Here is an 11944-nt window from a genome sequence, read left to right as displayed (position 1 = left end):
CCAAATTTTCTCGATCATTGGAAACACTATATAATTGTTTGTAAGGCTCCTTTCTAGAGCATCTTGAGGAGCTCCCAAATGAATGGTAGCTAGTTCAGGAAGTATAGCAATTTTCTTAGTATCAGAAGACTTGTTAAGGTTGATTCTTGAATCTAGAGAAGTTGAATTGGATTTCATCATGTCCAAACTTAAAAGATATAACCTTCCTCTTCTGACCAATCTTTACTCTGGAAGTCTTTGGAAAAGGTGTACAAAAATGATAGGGAGAAATGTGTCACGATGCATATCTGTAACAACAAAATCAACACGATACATATAAGGGCAAACAAATATATAAACATTCTTACCTACTCACAAAGGTATTTTTGACTGTTCTATTAGAGAGTAAAATAGTTGTATTTGTAGGCTGCATTTCGGAAGGACTTATATTATGGAAATCTATTCATACACAGAATATGTAATGATATTGATAGTTGAGTTCACATCACATAAGCTGGTATAAGAGGACCCTCCAAAGTAACATGGCACTTTAGGTTCGTTACCGTATTTACCTCTAGTCTTACCTTCAACAGTTCTTGACGCTTCGTCATCATGTGGTGGTTTAGGCTCTATAAGATCTTGATTATGTCAATATTAGTTTTGTTGATATATTTCTTCTCTTCATGAACATTTTTAATGGAAGGTGCTTCCTTAGCCTTTTCCCTTTCTGAATAAGATAGAGACGTAATTTTTGACATAATATCCTTTTATTTTTGGACTTCTTATTTGATAGGAACTATGGCTATTTGATTAGATGGTTGCTCGCAGTTTTTCTCTTCTTATTTAGGTACCTGCAAAAACTCAACAATTTTTTTTTGTGACATGTGCAACAACATAATGCATTCGATTCATTTTTGGAGGCTTACTATTGCTAAATGGAAGCACGCCGAGGAACGATTGCAGATTCGTCTTAGCAGTTGAAAGGGTAAATTGTAATCTCTCGGTGGAAGATTGGTACTCATTAATTCAGTACTTACAAATATGATATTGTATATGATATCATTTTCCAGTTACCCAAAGGAGTTTTGCATCAGTTAGACCATTTCCTATCAAAATATTTTTGTCAACAAGATAGTGAGAAGAAGAAATGCCGGCATGATAAATGGAGTATTGTGTGCTTCCCAAAAGATCAAGGGGGGCTAGGGGTTCATGACCTTGAAGTCAAGAATAGAGCTCTGCTTGGTAAATGGCTGACTAAATTGCTAACTGGAGATGGGGTTTGGCATACAATACTAAGGAGAAAGTATGTTGATTCAAGTCTGATTTCTCAGGTTTTCTGGAAACATGGGGATTCACACTTCTGGGCCAGCCTAATGGCGACGAAACAATTTTTTTTTCATTTGGCTCTTTCTCCATTAAAGAGGGATCCGAGATTAGGTTCTGGGAGGACAAAAGGGCTAGGAAATGCCACTTTCTGAGAACAATATCTAGGTTTATACAGTATTAGGCGACACAAAGGGGATACCTTAGCTAAGGTGATGGATTCTACACCACCCAATGTGACGTTCAGAAGAGATATGGTTAAGCCCCATCTTACAGTGGAATGCATTGCTATAGCGATTAGCCTTAGTTAAAGTGTCAGCCGGGGCAGACGAGTTCCATTGGAGCTTTGCAGAGAATGGTAAATTCACTATGGGCTCGATGTATCGAGAATTGGTTCAACCTTCAGAGCCGGTAGCTAACATTTGTAAAATATGGAAGATGAAGATACCGCTGAAGACAAGGGTCTTCGCTTGGTATCTTCATCGTGGAGTGATTCTTACTAAAGATAACCTTGCAAAGCGGAATTGGTAGGGAAGTAAAATGTTTGTCTTTTGTCATCATGATGAGACAATAAAACATTTATCATGCCATCTTGCGAGATCTATATGGTCAATCATCCAAATAGGTTCTACCTTATACCCGCCACATAGCGTTGCCAATATTTTTTGTAATAGGATCAATGGGGTGGATCATAGGTTTAAAATACTTATTCGGGTGGGGAGCTTGCCATTATTTGGTCGTTGTGGTTATATAGAAACGCTAAGGTGCTTGGCGATAAAAATTCTTCTCTTTTGTAGGTCATATACCGCTGCAGCACTTTGCTCCGTACATGGTAGTCTCTTCAGCGTATGGAGAATCACGACATGTTTACAGAGGTGTCTACATGGTTGGAGGACATGGCGAAGAAATATATTATCCAACATTGAAGGCAGCATAATCTCAGGGTTGGTCCTTCACCATCTTAGGAGTTCATGCAGCATCATCATGTTATTGTATCGTACTTTTGTTGGATTATTCTGTGTGTGGAGTGCGGCTATGTGTATCCTAATTATACTGAGGCCGTCTGTAATGCTTAAAAATTTTAAGTAATAAAACACTCTTCATCTAAAAAACAACAAAAATCAAGTTGGGATTTTCCAACTAAGTCTTCTAATCTACCGGTTTCCAAGAAAGTGTTTATACAATTATGGTCAAGTTCCGTTGTCCCTTCACTATCTGTTTCTACGGACCAAGATTCACTCCTACGGTGAATTTCGTCTTGTAATTCCCAGGCTTGATCAAGGGGAGGAAGTTCCATGAAATTCCCTTGGGAAACCATATCTATTTCACATCTATTAACAAAACTTTCACCTTGACGGTTCTTACAATTACTTACAATTAATGATCATGCGTCTTGCTCCATAAGTTCTATTTTCTGGATAGAAATGAGTCAAGAATGCATCATATAAATTTCTCCGGGTGTCAGTTATTCCTGCGGACAAATCTTTATACATGCCTTTCTAGTAAGAGTTTGTTCATTGAAGATTCTTAATTTCATTTCTTCATGAGTAAAAGAAATCAACTTAAAGATTCCACACACATCTTCAAAGAAATCAATATGTGAATACGGATCTTTTGTGTTGTCATCTCCTGAAAATTTCTTTATGTGCAGCAAATCAAGTAATATTTCATATCCCTTGGAATTCATCTTGAAAGATACCTTTGTAAAAGCATCGAACAATGGTCCTCCATGTGCCTTAAGAGAAGCCAGTTTTTAAATGTGCTCATACGAACCCATGGCCTTTGCCTAGAATCTTCAAACAACTAGGTACAAATAGTAAAATATAATAACTAGAAACAAGAACCAAAAAACTCTGATCTCCCCAACAAGGGCGAAAAAAGTAGCATGATATCGGCAAGTGCACATTACGTGTGTAGCTAGTTTCGAAAAGTAAGAGTATCGAACTGCACTGGATCTATTTTGTAAAGGTTTAGTTGCCTCTTGTTACCTTCCCTTACATGTATGTACGAGTTATTCTTGATCCAAAGCAAGGTGAAATAAGAGAGATTTATTGAGTTGTGAACAAATAGATTGTGAATAAAGAGAAAAGAGACAACGTAGATGCAAATTACTTGAAACTGCGATGAGGGTAAAGCATTCTCAGTGAGTTGCGGATTCACCACTAGCATGATTAATATTTGATTAGGATGTTATGATATCTTTCTATCATGTGTGTACGGTGGAGTCCCATATAAAGGTGCTCATATTCTCGCTATTAAATGCCCGCATAACCTCCACTAGTCTCCCAAGCCAGCAGTTGGAGCACTCAAGTAATTAAGAGTCTCTCCATGCTTATAGATATCCATTCTTGGACCATGATTCCTTAGTTGGTAAATAGTTGGCGGAGCAGCGGATGATGTCACTTAATTAACGCCCACATTCTTCCAACCGTGTACAAAAATGATTTTCTTCAATGTCCCTAAGAGAAATATTATGTGGTGCACAACACTGTTGAAGAAGATCACCACACACATACACCACAAATCTTTATTCAAGTTCATGACACTATTAGGATTTATCCATCTCCCCAAGAACAAATGAAACTCCACACACATGGACGCAAATAACGTCATAATGATTATATGAATGGAGTATGAGGGATATAATGAATACTTGCAAATCCACACTTGGGTTTGGAATTATATCAAGATGGATGAAGATGGTGAAGATGACGATGGGGATGATGAAGATTAATGCCAAGGCCTTCAAGATCCAAGCAGCGGCGGTGGTGGTTTCCCTCTGTGAGCTCCCCTTCAGATCCCTTTCGAGGGTGAGGTTTCATGGTTTTCTGTGTCTCTAAGAGCATCTCCAGTCGCGTCCCCCAAACCGTCCCCCAAAGGGAGTTGGGGCGCGCCGGACAAAAAAATGGTTCCAGCCGCGTCCCTGATGACCCACAAGTATAGGGGGTGTATCGTAGTATTTTCGATAAATAAGAGTGTCGAACCCAACGAGGAGCAGAAGGTGTTGACAAGCAGTTTCGATGAAGGATTCACTGTAAATGCTCACAGACAAGTATTCAGGAGGTTTTGATATAGCAGATAAATAAAATACGAGTAAGTAAAATGCGAGAGTAATAATTGCAGCGAGTGGCCCAATCCTTTTTAGCACAAAGGACAAGCCGGTTTGTTTACTTATAATGACCAAACGTTCTTGAGGACACATGGGAATTTAGTCTAGTGCTTTCGCTTCATATAGCTGATTAATCTTCATTGTTTTGATAAGTGTTGTGTGGGTGAACCTATGCTAATGCACCGCCCTTCCTAGGACTAAAACATACTTGTGATTATACCCCTTGCAAGCATCTGCAACTACAAGAAAGTAATTAAGATAAATCTAACCACAGCCTTAAACTCTGAGATCCTGCTATCCCTCCTGCATCGATATACCAACGGGGGTTCAGGTTTCTGTCACTCCGGCAACCCCGCAATTAGCAAACGAGTACAAGATGTATTCCCCTAGGCCCATAAAGGTGAAGTATCATGTAGTCGACGTTCACATGACACCACTAGAAGAATAACACCACAACTTAAATATCAAACCATTGAATATTACCCAACATAATTCACTACTAACATTTAGACTTCACCCATGTCCTCAAGAACTAAACGAACTACTCACGAGACATCATATGGAACATGATCAGAGGTGATATGATGATGAATAACAATCTGAACATAAACCTTGGTTCAATGGTTTCACTCAATAGCATCAATAACAAGTAGAAATCAATACCGGGAGAGTCTCCCCTATCAAACAATCAAGATTCAACCCTAATTGTTATAGCGGTGACGACGTGCAGAGGTGGAGACGGCGGTGATGATGATGGAGATGATGGTGATGATGATCCCAATGATGTCCAGCTCGATGACGGTGATGATGGCGTCAATTTCCCCCTCCGGGAGGGAATTTCCCCGGCAGATTTCAGCCTGCCGGAGAGCTCTTTTCTCTCTGGTGTTTTCCGCCCCGCAGAGGCGGCTGTGACTCTTCGCGACTATCCCCTGGAGCTTAGGTTTTCGGGACGAAGAAGTACGCGAAGGAGAGGAGGCCAGAGGGGGTTGTGGGCCCCCTCCCCACAAGGCGGCGCGGCCAGGCCTGGGCCCGTGCCGGCCTATGGGGGGCCCATGGCGGCCCTCCTCGGCTCCTCCTTTTGGCTATCTCCGTCTTCTGGAAAAATAAGATTTTCCATGTAATTTCCGTCAATTGTTGATCTTCCGAAATATTGCATTCTGACGGTGCTTTTTCCAGCAGAATCCTGACTCCGGTGCGCGATTCTCCAATAATCATGAAACATGCAAAATAGAAGAAATAACATAAGTATCACTTCTAAATATGAAATATATCAATGAATAACAGTAAATTATGATATAAAATAGTGATGCAAAATGGTCGTATCAACTCCCCCCAAGCTTAGACTTCGCTTGTCCCCAAGCGAAACTGAACTCGGTAAACAAGACCACATGTTTATGGAGTGAAGAGTCGATAAACCAAATACGGACAAGAAGCATCATATTAATTCACACAAGACATTCTAGTGAACAACTTCCTCATATAATTTAACTTGAAACAAGTAGAAGGTAATCACAAATAAAGGTGCATAGGAAATCATAATTGGTGATGGCAAACTTCGTTCTTGGTCAGAGAACAATTAACAAATTGTACTTATCTGTCGAGCAGCGCTCTTATGTTAAAGCTTATATGGCACAACTTGCATACTCAATCATAATAATCTCCTCATAATCATTGATAACTTTCAAAACTATATTCATTCAGATAAAACTTGTACTAAACAAGGAAGAGTAAAAGACACGATTAAACAGATCACAATATAAATGGTTTGATCACAACAACTCAATTGCTTGCTTAATATAGAGGGAAATAGATTTACTGACTCAACATAAAGTAAAAGATAGGCCCTTCGCAGAGGAAAGCAGGGATTAAATCATGTGCTAGAGCTTTTCAGTTTTGAAATCATATATAGAGCATAAAAGTAAAATTTTGAGAGGTGTTTGTTGTTGTCAACAAATGGTAATGGGTACTCTAACCCCCTTGCCAAACAGACTCTCGAAGAGCGGCTCCCATGATTTTTATTTATGGATGACACTCCTTCCAACCTTTTGCTTTCACAAGCCATGGCTAACCGAATCCTTGGGTGCCTCCCAATCATTCACATACCATGAAGGAGTGTCTATTTATTTAGTTTTATTTAGAGATGACACTCCTCCCAACCTTTGCTTTCTCAAACCATGGCTAACCGAATCCTCGGGTGCCTTCCAACAATCTCATACCATGGAGGAGTGTCTATTTGCAAAATTATGAAGGTTAATTAATTGGGGCTGGGAACCCCATTGCCAGCTCTTTTTGCAAAATTATTGGATAAGCGAATGAAGCCACTAGTCCATTGGTGAAAGTTGCCCAACAAGATTGAAAGATAAAACACCACATACTTCCTCATGAGCTATAAAACATTGACACAAATAAGAGATGATAAATTTTGAATTGTTTAAAGGTAGCACATGAAGTATTTACTTGGAATGGCAGGGAAATACCACATAATAGGTAGTTATGGTGGACACTGATGGCATAGGTTTGGGTTAAGGTTTGGATGCACGAGAAGCATTCCCTCTCAGTACAGGTCTTTGGCTAGCAAGGTTGATTAGCAAGCATAAGAGTTGAGGGAAACAAACAAATATACATGTGATAGAAACAATCATGCATCTTCCTTGTAAGCACAAACAATTTTAACTTCGGAATAATAAGCTAAGAGCTAACAAGAAAGAAAGACAATGAAATAACATATCTACATGTATTTCTCTTTTCTACTAAAACCTCAAAGTGTTGTTGCTATTGACCAATGCTAAGTTTGCCAAAACCAAATATATTTACTCAATGCTCCCAAAGTGATACCAATACTAACAACAAGATCAATCATACAGTAGAGATTGCAAACTAAAATAAGATGTGCAATATGTAAATGATAAGACTTCTCATTAATATTCCATAACGATAACTCACACCAAGGGATACATAGACAACCAACTAAGGAGAGATACTTCCACACTGCAACCCATCTTATATAATAACTTCCCTACTCATGATATGACACTACTTGATAGTAAAAAGTAAAAGATAGTGATGATATGATACCGCGGCACTCCCCCAAGCTTGGGACAAACTAAGGAGATGCCAATACCGATGATGAATTACTCCTTTGGCGGTGGTGGTGATGAATTCTTGATAAGCTTCTTAACATGCTCCTTTAGCTCATCAATCTCGTACGTGAGGTTGCGGATCATCTCCGAATTGTGCTCGACGCGGTTAAGAAGTATGTCCAACGGCGAGTCCCAACTCTTAGAGTTGTTTCCCCACTCTTCAGCTTCAGGCTTTATCCTTCCTGCAGTGTTAGAACGATCTATATCCCAATTGCTAGGCAATACTGCCTTGGGAATCCTTTCAATTTGACTATTGTAAATTAGATTGCGGAAGGGGTTGTAGGTGCCTGGAGGAGATGTCTTTGGAGCTAGGTAGTGACGTGGAACCTTTCCTCCGGTGCGAATTCTTGCGCTCTTCTTGGTACTGAAAGGGTTTTCGACCACCTCGATGCTTGCGACGGTGGCACGCGGGTATGCACGCGAGTCTTCCTCCACTTCTTCTTCATCTTCTTCCTTGACACTCTCATCCACCTCTTTCCACTCGGGATCTTGAATATCTTCATCCGAAAGCCCCTTTTCCTTGTTGTTGGAGACCATGGTGCTTCTAGATCAAAGACAGATCCTGGCAGAAAACAGCTCGAAACAAAACACGTCGAGAAAACGATATACGGACCTCCAAGGGTCCGGTGGATTATATAGAAGAAATTTTTACGACAGAAGGAAAGTACCAGGTCGAACTAGAGTCGGAAAGGAGCAACGAGGGACCCTCCTCATAGGGCGGCGCGGCCAGGCTGGGGCCCGCGCCGGCCTATGGGGGCACGCCCTCGTGCGTCTCCTCCACTCCGTTTCGATCTCGTAATTTTTCATATTTTCCAAAAACAGCAAAAACATTGTTCAGAAAGTTAAAAGCGGACTTTTTATTACCAGTACTGTTACCTATTCAAAGTCGAACTCTGTGGAACTGTCAATTTGACCTTTGATGAAAGCTTCCGGAGTTACCACTTGAATAACATCAACATCTTCATTATAAGAATCTCCAGAGATATAATGCTTGAGTCTTTGTCCATTCACCACTTGTGTGGCATCGCCTTGCAGAGAACTGATTTTAATTGCTCCTGAACGATACACCTCCACAATGACATATGGTCCGTCCCATTTTGAGAGTAATTTCCCTGCAAAAAATCTGAGACGAGACCGATACAATAGGACTTTATCCTCAACATTAAATTCTCTTTTGATAATTCTTCTATCATGCCATTTCTTAACTTTCTCTTTAAAGAGTTTAGCATTTTCATAAGCTTCACTTCTCCATTCATCTAGAGAACTCAATTGTAGCAATCTCTTCTTACCGGCAAGTTTTGGATCTTTATTTAGTTCTCTTACAGCCCAATAAGCTTTGTGCTCTAGTTCTAAAGGTAAATGACAAGCTTTTCCATAAACCATTTTATAAGGTGACATACCCATGGGATTTTTATAAGCAGTTCTATAAGCCCATAGTGCTTCCTTCAATTTACTAGCCCAATTCTTTCTAGATTTATTAACAGTCTTTTGCAAGATAGATTTAATCTCTCTATTTGATAATTCTACTTGCCCACTAGTTTGAGGATGATAAGGGAAGCAATTCTATGATTAATACCATATTTAGCAAGACTTTTTCTGAAACCACCATGAATAAAATGAGAACCTTCATCAGTCATGAGATATCTAGGAACTCCAAATCTAGGAAAAATAATATCTAAAAGCATTCTTAAAGAGGTCTCACCATCAGCACTTTTTGTGGGTATGGCTTCCACCCATTTAGTAACATAATCAACAGCAACAAGTATATGAGTGTTACCTTCTGAAGAGGGGAAAGGTCCCATGAAGTCAAATCCCCAACAATCGAATTGTTCAATAACAAGAGTATAATTCATAGGCATTTCATTGCGTCTGGAGATATTACCAACCCTTTGACATTCATCACAGGATAAAATAAACCTTCTTGCATCTTTGAAGAGAGTTGGCCAATAAAAACCTGATTGTAGAACCTTTTGCGTGGTTCTATCTCCGGCGTGATGTCCTCCATAAGCACTACCATGACATTTACTCAATATCTCTTGTTGTTCATATTCGGGAACACATCTTCGCAGAATACCATCCCCTCCTTCTTTATATAAGTGTGGGTCATCCCAAAAATAATGCCTCAAGTCATAAAAGAATTTCCTCCTTTACTGAGCTGAAAAGGTTGGAGGCAAGTACTTGGAAACAATAAAGTTAGCATAATCAGCATACCAAGGACTATCTCGCGAGCTCACCTTTATTACAGCCAATTGTTCATTTGGAAAACTATCATTAACGGGAACAGGATCATAAGCAATATTTTCCAATCTAGACAAATTATCAGCAACAGGATTATCAGCACCTTTCCTATCTATAATATGTAAATCAAATTCTTGCAACAAAAGCACCCATCTAATAAGCCTTGGCTTAGCATCTTTCTTTTGCATAAGGTATCTAATTGCAGCATGATCAGTATGGATTGTAACTTTTGAATCAACAATATAGGATCTAAACTTGTCACAAGCAAAGACTACAGCTAACAATTATTTTTCAGTTGTAGCATAATTTCTTTGAGCTGCATCAAGAGTTTTACTAGCATAATGAATAACATTCAATTTTTTTATCTACTCGCTGTCCAAGAACAGCGCCTACAACAAAATCACTAGCATCACACATAATTTTAAAAGGTAAGTTCCAATCAGGAGGTTCAACTATAGGAGCAGTTGTTAAGGCTTTCTTTAGAGTTTCAAAAGCTTCCTTACAATCATCATCAAAAACAAAAGGTACATCTCTTTAAAGAAGATTAGTAAGAGACTTTAAAATCTTAGAAAAGTCTTTAATAAATCTCCTATAAAACCCGGCATGACCAAAAACACTACGAATACCTTTAGAGCATCTCCGATCGTTTGGGCTCTCTATGCCGAAATCCGGCGCTATTTAGCGTCGGATAGATTTAAAATTCAGCTTGGAAATGCCTATTTTTCTAGCGGCGAGTCAGAGGAAGAATGAATATACGCGAATTCAAACGTAAATAGACGAAAAAGTTCAAACTTAGGCGAAATTTAGAGAAATTTAATATATATGAGAGTTCTTATATATATGTCGAATTCGTAATATATTTGAATTCGGCCTGGGGAAACATAAAGTAAACTTAAAACATGCCGTTCTACATGCCGAAATGCCGGTAGAACTCCGTGTAGTCGCCACCGACCTGCGATGGCGGCACCTGCTGGCTGCTCTGGCCAGGGGCCCAACGGCTGGACCCCTGCCCAGGGTCGCCGAGGCGTGCCGGCGACGGCGTCGACCGGTACCACTCATCATCGCTGGAATCCTCCAGGTTGATGAGCGGCGCACCTCTGGCGGGTGCGGCGGCGGCGGCGTGGCTGCCAGGTCCAGCAGCCACCGCTGCTGCTCCGCCTCCTCCTTCTCCCAGTCATGCATGGACCAGGCGAGTGCCGCGTCCATCGGCAGGGCGTTGTCGGCGGGGACGAGGTCTTGGAGGAACCTCGCGATCGCCTGACGGACCGCCTCGTCCTCGGCCCACGCGGCCTCCTCGGCGACGAGGTCAGACGCAGCGGCGGCCGCTGCGTCCTCCTTCTTCAGTTTCCTCTTGCGGCCGCGCGCCGGTGACGACGAGGCCCGTGCGGCCCCCTTGCGGATGACGAGGGCGCCGCTGCTGCGCCCTCTGGTCGGCGGTGGCGACGCCGGCTCCTTCTTCACCGTCCTCATCGGCGTCGCTGTTGGAGGAGCCGATCCGCACGAACGCGTGGCAGACCTTGACGCCGAGCCCGACGAGGAGGACGACGCCATTCGCCGTGGCATCCAGGAGCTTTCGTGCCGGCGCGATACGGAAGGCACCGTCGCTGGCGGCAGCATCCCCTGGACGGGGTAGTTGCCGCCCTCGATGTGCGCGAGCACGTTCTAGAGGGTGCAGCCCGGCGCGGTCCCCTAGCGGCGACGGCCGGTGGCCGGCGGCGTTGTTGCGCAGGGGAGTAGGTGGCGGTCCGTCGTAGGCGGCGAGCTCGCAATCGTACCTGCGCCGGAAGAAGTCGTTCCACGCGACGTAGTTGTCGGGGAAGAACCTCGGCTCAGCGCGCTGCTCATCGCTGAGTGTCTCAATCACCGTGTCGATCTCGGCGTCGAGGGCGTCGCCTCCCACTGGCGGCGGCGGGATCAGGACGCCCCCCGCGCTCAGGCGCCAGCCTCCGGGCGCGCGGAAGTCCGGCGGCACCGGGTAGCCCGCCATTTGCAGCAGTCTCGCCTCCCATTGGTGCAGCGACCACCGGCCGAAATCGTTGTTCGCCGCGCCGTCGCCGTAGTCCACCATTGCTCGAGGAGTATTGGGGAGAGAAGGGAGAAGGCGGTGGTGAATGCGGCCAGACGCGGTAGGTCCGCGATAAATAGAGGGAGCCGC

Source organism: Lolium perenne, chromosome 2 (genome assembly GCF_019359855.2).
Source record: "Lolium perenne isolate Kyuss_39 chromosome 2, Kyuss_2.0, whole genome shotgun sequence".
In the NCBI taxonomy this organism is placed as follows: Eukaryota; Viridiplantae; Streptophyta; class Magnoliopsida; order Poales; family Poaceae; genus Lolium; species Lolium perenne.
This window is presented reverse-complemented; position numbering follows the sequence as displayed.